The 10789-nt window shown below is 38.7% G+C and overlaps 1 protein-coding gene across 8 annotated transcripts in view; it reads right to left on the reverse strand.

Moving 5' to 3' along the window:
• tenm4 (teneurin transmembrane protein 4) overlaps positions 1 to 8652 on the reverse strand; it is a 165817-nt gene extending 157165 nt beyond the window's left edge. For 7 of the 8 annotated variants that reach the window (XM_080888551.1, XM_080888550.1, XM_080888547.1 and 4 more), the window contains exon 1: positions 8158 to 8652. The gene's annotated coding sequence lies outside the window, so the exon portion shown is untranslated. The remainder of the gene's footprint in view (positions 1 to 8157) is intronic. The other variant, XM_080888548.1, reaches the window with a different exon arrangement.
• Positions 8653 to 10789: the final 2137 nt, after the last annotated feature.

The following is a 10789-nucleotide window of genomic DNA, read 5'->3' on the forward strand; positions in this document are numbered from 1 at the left end:
CTTACACCTACATTAGATGAGCGGGACATGTAACCCTGGAAACCTGGAAAAGGGAGGAGAAGCTTCCAAAAAAAGTTGATGCTGTGAAAAAGTCTATTTTAACCAAAACCATTATCTTTTTGTTGACCTAAACACGTGGTTTTGATGACTAATTCTAGCCTAAACTTAAAAAAGGGACTAAGAACCAACAACCCAACATGAGAGTTAAACTTAATGTAGGTTATTACTGAACCACTCCTCACGCAGACTACTGTCAAAATGTAAATGTTTTAAGTTATTTAAAGATGAGATTTATTTGTATTAGAAAGGTACTAAGGCTTAGACAAAATATGCTTCCCTCAAAATGTGTCTGAGAATTGAGTTTCATTGGATGGCATAGTAATTTTTAGAAGAGGAGACAGGGTGGTTACTTTAATAAACTGGCATCACATCTTTGCCTTCAGCAATGCTGTTCTTTCTTGCACCATGTAACATGAGCCTGGGACAGTTACACAAAGCAAAGGGTGTTTGGACTTGGGTGGATGGCGCTTCTGAAAAACCAAACTAATACAGTAAGGACATGAACTCATTTTTCGATTTTCAGAGCTCTGTGTCAGCACCCCCTATAAATCCGTGCAGTGATTCAAATAAAAGTACGGTACTGGCATTGCTGTGGCCCTATTATTATTCATAACATTATATAGCCATATTGACTTCTTATTGTATATGCTGCTTTTTCAACTGCAAATCACTAGGGTTTAATTACCTGCAAATTAACTGCTGTTTCACTATCTTGCATAAGATTATCCTGGTCATGATGAAATGCCACAAGGGACGCTGTTCTGATGGGAGGATTCGAAGACACAGAAAATATAAGATGCCACTTTGTTAGTGTGATAGATGCAAGGAACGTGACGCCTGCCAGCTAAATCACCCTCATAATGCGACTTTCAAACACTGCAAGGACATGTTGTAATTCCTGTCACTTTCTCAAGTTCAACATGAGCTGAGGTTCAGTCATCACATTACTAGCTTTTTCATCTACTGTCCATAGCTGTAGCAGGCCACAGCATATACACGCAACAATGTGAGTGGGGCAAATTGCTGCACTGCATTTAACTCAAGTGGTGTAAAACACATTGACCCGACAGTTGGGCAGAGTAAGTCTGTGAGCAGTAGTTGAGAGCAGTTTGAAATGGTCAGCCTCAATTTTTCTCCATCAGTGTAGTTTTTTTTTTTAGTGCATGATGGGCAATCAAACAAAGGTTTGGAAGGCCAGGGATGTCAAATCTGCTCTTTTAGACCAAACTGCTTGATAATTTCCACTTTGACATTCAATTTATGACACATTTTAGGCTGTGGACCATCTCAGTTTGCTTAATTTGCTGCCTCAATGGTCCATTTTGTTTTGCATTTGCTTTAATATTTTTTTTTCAAATATTTGAGGAAATTCAACTTAAAACCAAAGCTATTTCACTGGTCTCAATAGAGTGATTATTATTGAGCCTTACCAAGATTTGGTTTTGGTTTATGTAGTGCATCTAAACCTTCAAGGAAACAGCTGAGCTGTGGACATGCAGCTCTGCATACGCTTTGGGTGACAAGAGACCCAGGGGAATTTATTTCCCAATTCCTGCTTGAAGACAAATGTAGGCTATACCAGCTGTAGTACTTCAAGTCATGGTTAACCTTGTTGACATACAGCAATGAATCATTTAGCCTAACATAATTAGTCAAAATAAGTGTACTCATATCAACTTCAAGAGTAAAAACTCAGGGGAACCCGTGGATTAGAACAATATAACATGCAAGGCACAAACTAGCATTGTATTGGGTACAAGTGAGTAATTGAATGCTTTCGTGAAAAAATCTAAGCATGTTAGAATTCAGATTTTTGCCTCATGTGTGATCTAACTCTATATTTCTATTAGATTATACTGCAATTCTAGTCAAGAAAAAAAATAACATTCATTAAAAAAAAAAAAATTGCAGTTTTGACCGCTATCTTCCTGGAAAAGACGTAGATGGTTAATAGGAAAAAAAAAATCTGTATGTGTATTTGTCCCGTCTCCTTTTTCTCTTCTCTTTCCCCACACCCAAAACAGGTCAAGGCAAATGCCTGCCCCTGCCTGAGCCTAACTTTCTTCCTATTAAAAGATAGTTTTTCCTTGCTATTGTTGCACAAGCCTGCTCATAGGGGATCGAATGATTGTTGGGGTTTTTTCTCTGTGATACTGTAATGTCTTTACCTTATAGTATAAAGTAGTTAAAGGCAACTGTTGTTGTGATTTAGCTGTATTTAAATAACAGTGAAATCATCATCATCATCATCATTTATTTATATAGCACTTTAAAAACACACCTGGTAGACCAAAGTACTGAACAATACAACTATAAATAATAATAATAATAATAATAATAATAATATAAAGATGAACTGTTTAAAATGACAGCATATTTTTGGTACAACCACATTTTGCAACTGTTAACTGGCAAAGATCCTGCGAGCACCAACAACCTTTCTTTAACTGTTAAATTTGACATTCTTAAAAAAGGACAAGTGAGAAATTATCATGAAACTACCTGACTATATCCTGGCGTTCAAGAAGCTGCCGAATACGCTGGGGGCATTATCATCTGAGAATATGGAGATAAGCTCAGAGAACAGTGTTTGCACTAAGTGCACCTGGTCCTCTAAAATGGCCTCATATTATTTGGCTGTTAACAACCATGCAAGGCAACCATCAGATCTAATGACCCTACTGAGATGGTCATTCGTCCCATTACTTGTCCAGAACCATATTTAAATGTGGGAATGAGGTCCTGTCAGTTTAAGCCATGCTTATGCTTGCTTCCCTCTAATTTGTGAAAAAGAAAATAGGATAACAAAGCAGACTAAGATGTTCGAGATTTATGTATTTCAAAGTTCTAACTTCTAAATCCTGGGCAGTACTAATAATTGGAATTACTCTAGAACTAAGTTTCTAATAGCATTTACAATTTTTTTTAAGCAATGAAGTGTTGTCAAGATAATATTTATTCTAATAGAATATATTGATAAATTATAAAATATTTAATACTATTTTCTATCCATAGGCAGAAACTGCCACAGTATTACATCTGCATTTTTAGATAAACACAAGAAAAGGTTATAAAATGACAGAATACAAGTAGTTGAGGCACTGTGGTGACTTACAAAATCTGGTTGTATGTTGTATGCACACATGTTCAATTCAATTCAATACAATTTATTTATTTATACAATGCCAAATCACAACAACAGTCACCTCAAGGTGCTTTATTTTGTAAGGCAGACCCTACAATAATGCATACAGAGAAAAACACAACAATCATATGACCCCCTATGAGCAAGCACTTTGGCGACAGTGGGAAGGAAAAACTCCCTTTTAAGAGGAAGAAACCTCCGGCAGAACCAGGCTCAGGAAGGGGCGGCCCTGTGCTGCGACCGTTTGGAGTTACAAACAAAGCCATTACCTGTAACCTAAAGTAGAAGTGAAACTGTGAGTGAACAATAGGAAACAGGCGTTTTGTAAGGTTTTTGATACGAGAGAGTAGAAAGGGCAGCTGATATCTATAAAAATGCAAAAAATGACCACTGGAACTGATTCAAATATTCTCAATCGATGTAAAATAATTTTACATTTTTTTGAGAACATAGCTGCTGTTTTGTTTTATCTATTTCTTTTTTGTTTGTTCGCTTTAGCTCTCTGTAATTCTGGCCTAAAGTAAACATTTGAAATTTTAATTTGTGCTTCGTGAGAGAGCTGAAATTCTGACACTTCTTTTATAAGCATCTAATGCAATTAAAAAGGAGAATGTTGATTTTTGGCAGCTATTATTTATTCAGGGTGTAGTTTAAGTTTGAAGGAGAGGTCTCGTTCAACCTTCCTTTGATTTGTCTCTAATTAAAATAAAAGGATATACTCTGGTGCTAAGTTAATGACTTTAGCTATTACATTCAGACACCCTGTGGTTATAATCATGAGCCTGCCCAAGGTGTTTACTGTACACGAACTGGTGATCTGAACATGTCATTTGCAGAAGCAGGAAACAGACCAACAAGTAGCCAGTGGCAAGAAAGAAACAGCCGCTGCCAATGATGTTACATTTCTTTAACAAAGTCTATTTTTTTCTTCATCCTTTTCAAATCAAATCAGTGGCATAGACAATAACGTTATATCCAACAACAACACATAAAATAACAGCAACTGGTAAGAAATTTCACTTAAAAAATATACAAAATAGTCTCTGCACAACAGAACGGCTGGTTTTAAGCCATAAACGATGATTAATGCATGAACTATGGCTATCACTATAAATGTGCCCTTAGTTCAACTAACCACTTTACTTTGATTTTTCTTCTTTTCTATCTAAAATGAAATCAGATATGGGAGGATAACGTAGTATAGCGTAAGAAAAACAGGCTAGTGCTCTGTTGTGCCACTGAGCAGACAAGCATATATCAAAGTAGAATTTGTAAGGATAATCAGTACAACACCTGCAAGTTGTCATTAGCTTCTGCAGCAGCGAGAGTCATCTTAAAAAATTGCTACACGCATACTATGAAATGTCGGACACAAAGGGGAGTCTGTTGCCGTGTTCCCAAGAGGAGAAATACTATCCTGTGTCCGGGGGCTCAAGTGAATAATTTCACCCTCAATCTCACTCCTCGAATACTTTGAGTGATTCTGACTTTCAAAGCCCCATACAGGTGTAAGATTCCACTTCTTTTTTTAAATGATGCCATAAACTGCAACACACATTCAAACAAAAAAAGGATTTCAGCACACCTGACGTGAGATCAAATGTTTGTTTGTTCATATTTCCCTTCATTAATAAATCTGTAAGAGAATAATATTAAATTAAAAAAGAACCTCTCTCTTTTTTTTTTTTTTTTTTTATCTGGGACTTTTGGATTTCTCTTTGTTTACCTAGTGAAATGGGCCCCAGTGCAGGCGGCACAGCAGCAATACAGCATCAAAGTTAACTTCTTGAGGTATGTTTTTTCAAGGAACCGAAACCACCAAGGTGAATTCAACTGCGAACTGCTCTGCATTGCAATTTTCAGCCTCTTTAGTTGTTTAAAAAGTCCTTAGCTTTTTCAGTTTTTTCAGGCACTTGTCACTTCACATTTTTGTTGATTTACCAACTCACAACAAACCCCATGAAGCTTTCTAAAAGCACTAAAACAGACTGCCTCGGAAAAAAAAAAAAGAGTTCTATTTTTAAAGTCAGGTTGACAAGTCCCTGCTCTTTTACTTCAGTTTTGTGCACGTCCAATTAGAATGATTCAGCATAAAATTCACAAAAGACCTGATCTAGTGTTATTAGTAGTACTAAGGAGGTCTGATTTTCCAGAAAGAACTGCTATGCTTGATTAGCTGGTCATTCGGTAGCACCACATGCTTTTGATTTTTACAGTGTCCTCGACTTGTCACGCAAAGTCTGGAGCTGGCGTGTCAACATTAGGGAAAAAAAAAAAAGAGGTGTTTGTGCGCGTGTGCGTTTGTGTGGGCACGCTTGAGTGAGAAAAGTGTGCACGTATTGCTTAGCTTTCATGTCGTGTAATCGTGACAGCTAGCCATTAGCTCTATATGTGATAAATCACAGCATGACAGACTGCAGCTTCAACTAAACAATGCTCCACACTAGATAATTCACCTCTGCCTTTGTTGCACTCAGAGCTTCTAAGATGAAAAAGCATGTGGATCACACACTGTATAAATTAGCAGAAAAAACTAAGAGATAGTATACAAGAAACGTATCACAGATAGTAGTTTTGACTTTATTGACACCCTGATCAATTTAAGGTTTTTAGTCGAGCAAAACAGGTAAATGCTGTATTCCTGTCCATTTAAATGATGGATCCATTATTTAAATGGACAGGAATACAGCATTTACCTGATGTCACATCCTGCCTATCGTCGTGCTCTTCCCACTGATCAAAGAGGACGTACTCTTCACCCAAACATGCTATCATTTTTGCTCCCTAGATGATGGTACAGTTCCTACAACAATTATTACTTGAAATACACAATATCCCCCCTGGAAAACTCCATGGGGAATGAACCATTTCATTGTTTCCTCTCTGTCATCCTTCTGCCCCCGAACACTGCCAACATTAGTTCAAACATAACAATCGGTTATAGAATATAACAAGGTCCAACCGCAACTTTGATGTCATCTTTCTTTTAGCCATCTGTCCCTTGGAGAATAGCTGCGCATTCAGTTCACAATAAAATGACAACTAAGGCAAAAACACATGCAACAGATTTTTCATTTGTGACCACAAAGGGAGGGCTGTTCCCCCTCTTATAATGCAGAGAACTAGTGCTGAGACTGCTTCTCAGAGCTCATCAGCACGACAAAGACAACTGAGAGAATGCAGCCCTGTTCTACAAAGGTTAACCTCGACGGGACCTAACAACTTCAGACTTCTCATTTGATGTTCACTCCAAACACTTGCCATAGAGGACAGAGGGCCCCTGGATTCCCCTGGCTTTAACCTCTCATATCAGAGGTCACTCATCCCACTACTACCAATGTCACTTGTGAGTTCTGTTCTGTGTAATCTCGCCACGTACACAGAGTAGTTTCTTAATGTTCTGGTTGACTAAAGCAAGTCTTGAGAAAAGCTGGACTATCAGCAGAGACAAGAAACACTGCAGTACCTTTTCTCAGTTTATAAACATTCTTAAAAATGTTCCCTCTGACAGAGAAACTTCACTTTTTAGAACCAACTACTACTTATAAGACTATGTGACTGAGTGGCAAATTGTTGATTATTCAAATGCATGACAAATGCATTCTAATCTGTTTGTTATCAGTTTATGTTTTGTGTTAATTTTTTTTTTTTTTTTTTTTTTTTTTTACACAATTCTTTGGTATGACTTTATTTCTAGTTAGACATCATTAGCAACTCGACAAAATCTATCACCGTGATGTAGCACGAGGCCAAAAATCTACGAGCAGCATACTATTCTCAGAAGTGTGGGTGTGTGTGTTAGCCTCACAACTTGCCGAGTCTGAGTGCCCTTCACTCGCAAATGTTTGTATGCTGCATTAATTTAAATAAGGGGATTTATTTATTCACCTTAGTTAATTCAGTTGGTTCGATTGTGACCCTGTGTGATAACCCAGCTTGGAGGGCTCGACTTTGGAAATTTAAAAAGATTTTATAAAAAGTCAGAGTGAAACAGTATTAAATTTACAGTGATGTTGTGTTACAGTTATATTGTCACTTATATCTATATATATATATGTATGTGTGTGTGTGTGTGTGTGTGTGTGTGTGTGTCTATAAAGACCAAAGTACGCCCTGTATTAATATTATTAGTTATTAATATTATTACTATTATTATGCTGCAGTAAATCAGCTATGCAGTATTCCCTGGGCCTTGCTTCATGCTTCATTTAAAAGCTGCCGACACAATTCACTAGGCTGGTACTGCTACTCCACTATAAGGCTCCTGCAAAGTTGAATATGGACCCACCTGTATTTTAAAAAAGACAAGGTGTGTGTGTGTGGGGGGGGGGTCCCAGACACTTCAAACCCATTCATTTGCCCCATGATTTTCACAACAAATAAATAAATAAATGACTTGTAACATAATGTAATGTCGCAGCCTACTCTTAGAGGCAGTCACTGTACAACACAAGGTTAGGCTTACAGTCATACATCACAGTATTTTCATCTACCTAAATTCAGTCCTTCCACATCCTTATTTATGTGCCTACCTCACATCATTTAGGACACGCTGCAGCCATTCCTAATCCTCAGCCTGCCAGGAAAAGCAAGTATGGACTTTTTGATCCTTTTGCTCGATGTCAGATCTACACAGCGCGATGTTAAGGCGGTCTGCAGACCCTTTGGGCTGCTAAAACCGAGGAGCAGGTAAACCTACCGTGCTGCACCGCTCACGAAGCCCCCGTTAATCTCTCGCTCGCTCTTCTTAACGTGCAAAGCGGGCAGATTTACAAAGAGCCAGCACAATCAAACGCTATGTTCAAAAACAACACACGTCTGTAGTGGAAGTGATCGCGGCTCCGTGCGTTAGTTGTCCGTTTTTGCTCCGCTGCTGCATGATGTTTGTGTGCCGCTGACCCTGTTTTCTGCAACACAGGCACACACACAAAAATCAGTAAAATAAACCTTACCATTCTGAAGACACATCCAACGAAGCAGGCCTGTCCCGTTGACAATTCACTATTTCAGTCTGGATTGCTCCCCCAAAAGCTCTTATGCTTCTACTTCGCCGCCGTCTTCTTCTTCCCTCCCTTTCGTTTTGATAGTAACCGGAGTATTTCCACTGTGCACGACACGGTACGGCTGAAAGAAATCCTCCTCCTCCTGCTCTTCCAAGGTGCCGCTGCTGTTGCTGCAGCTGCTTACAGTGCTCTCAGAGAAGCAGCACACATGGACGAGAAAGGCAGCCGTCCAAGATGCCCATTTACATGCACAGCCCTAATTGAACGCCTTCAAAATCCTTAGGGAGAAATATGTTAAACAGTCCCCGAACACAGAGTGGGAGATAAGGTGACACGCCAGCCGACGTGCTGGGGAATGGCAAGCTGCGTGGTCCCTCACGATTTACAATTACGAGTTTGGAGAATAGATGAGTGAGCGACTGTGCGTGGTCGCCCCCTTCGGTATGGGCTACTGGCGCTATATCTGCCCGTTTTTCTCCGCGGAAAATCGCTCTAGTAATAACCCTACAGGGGGGGGTTGTCCTAATGTTATTTACATTCAACACATTGTGTTTCATCCTATTCTCCACCAGACACGGAAAACCTAAGAAACATATTCGATAGATAACAATTTTAAAGGAGACTTCCGAAACATAATTAGGACTTAATAAGTTAGACGTGAATGATGTCCTCCTATTAAGTTTTGGTCAAAGCGCATCGTTTTTAATAATTATAAAGGTCATAATTAACCAGAATTAGTGTTGCACACTGCAAGTGCGCCCTTCCATATGTGTGCAGGGTGCCAGTTACTGTTACTCAAAATGTCCATGTGTAGTGTTTTATTTTGGAGGGAGATGCTTAACCATTACAAATATAGTCGATGAAACATTAAATAAGGTTGCCTACTACTCGTAAAATCAATGGAATGGGAATAAAGAAACATTAAGTTGCGATTTAAAGGTAAATGGTAGATTTTGTGTTAAGTCGCAATTGCTGCTGATATGATAAAGCTGAATTGTTTCCAATAAAGTCAAAACTACGATGTTTAAAATGGGCTTTCATTAGTAAATGCAACCTAAAATGTACTAATAAAGTTGTACAGCTCAATATTGCAACATTTGAGAATGAGGGTGTTTCCCTCAACCTGTGCTGAAACCGCTGACACTAGAGTTTGGTAGGTTAACGAGGAGACCATCTGTCTTGTTTCATCTGACAAAACTTTTGTCTGGCCAGGTTCTGATCCTAAATCCGCTGCCCCATACTTATCTCAAATTCCTAGTTTCTCCTCCTTGGTTAAAAAGACTGGTCAAGAGTTCCTGGCCCTGGAAGTGTGTTTGGTCACCCAGAGAACAAGAGAGGGGCCATGTGTGGCCTTTAATTCACTGCATTGTCTGCCAAAAGCTAATCTTGGCCAGGCTCAGAGTCTTACTGCTCATGGGCTGTGAATGGATGAGTGAAAAGTTAAATATGCTTTCAAATGTAAAACTGAAGACCAGCCTGGTATTGTGGTTTGTGTCATTGTGGGAATGTGAGATTTGCCGTTGACCCAGGCAACAGGAGGAAAAGTGCCAGTTTCAGTTTGAGATGCTGCATTCAGGCTCATGTTTGCATGCGATAGGCTGTAATTCAGTGGTCATTACATTGATTTTCATGCCGCTTCATGTGTAAAAAAAGAAACTGACAGCTCACAGTGGTAGCCTTTACTCAACCGTCACACAAAATTGATGGCACACTGTATACATCAGACACCCAATCCATGTTGTTCGAGCTCCATGATTTGACCTTCATGATATACTATGTTTGTTTTGGTTAATGCTCATTGCTTTTGTAACATAAAATTCATGGGAAACAAACTTTTTAAAAATCAAATGGACAAGACACACTCGTAACAACAGGCAGGCAGATCAGTGAAGTGATGATCTTAACAGAGATTTGGTAGAGTAAATAAAGAGGAAGTATCTCTACCAGGAGTTGGTGGAGACCAAAATCTGAGCTAAAAGATACCCAGTACCACACTTACATGTGCCACATTGCCAGACATGTGACTATATTGCTTTTAACTGCTTGGAGGTATTGCAAGGAGGTATTTCTGTAGTCTATTGATACTAGATAGTGGAAAAGGGGTGGGATTAAATAAGCTTATGCTTCTTCCTGCTCCTTTTTGAACATGGACGTTATTTGGAGTTGTGGTTGCTCGTTTTCCTTTTGTTTGCTTTGTTCATTTGTCTCTTTTAATTCTATTTTTTTTATACTTTTTCAACATGTTCAAAATAAAGATTCAATCAATCAATCAATCAATCAATTTTTAAACAACTGTTTGTTAACAACTTTGCCTGAAAATAGCTGCTTTAGCCCCTCCCCCTTTATGCACACTTGCTTCTGATTAGCTGTTCTTGAAAACCACAGCTCTAAGAAGATGAAAAATTGTCTCAAGTGATTGGAGCGGTGTGAAGCCAGATCTTTTAGCTCAGTAGAATTACTTGCACATGTGCTGACTGCAATACTTTAAACTTTCACGTGGAATGTGAGCATTCACTGTGATATGACTAATATATGCATCAAACACATGACTAATGATCTTTGGCAAAACTGGGTTACACCA

This window comes from Rhamphochromis sp. 'chilingali' (assembly GCF_963969265.1).
Source record: "Rhamphochromis sp. 'chilingali' genome assembly, chromosome: 8".
Lineage (NCBI taxonomy): Eukaryota > Metazoa > Chordata > Actinopteri > Cichliformes > Cichlidae > Rhamphochromis > Rhamphochromis sp. 'chilingali'.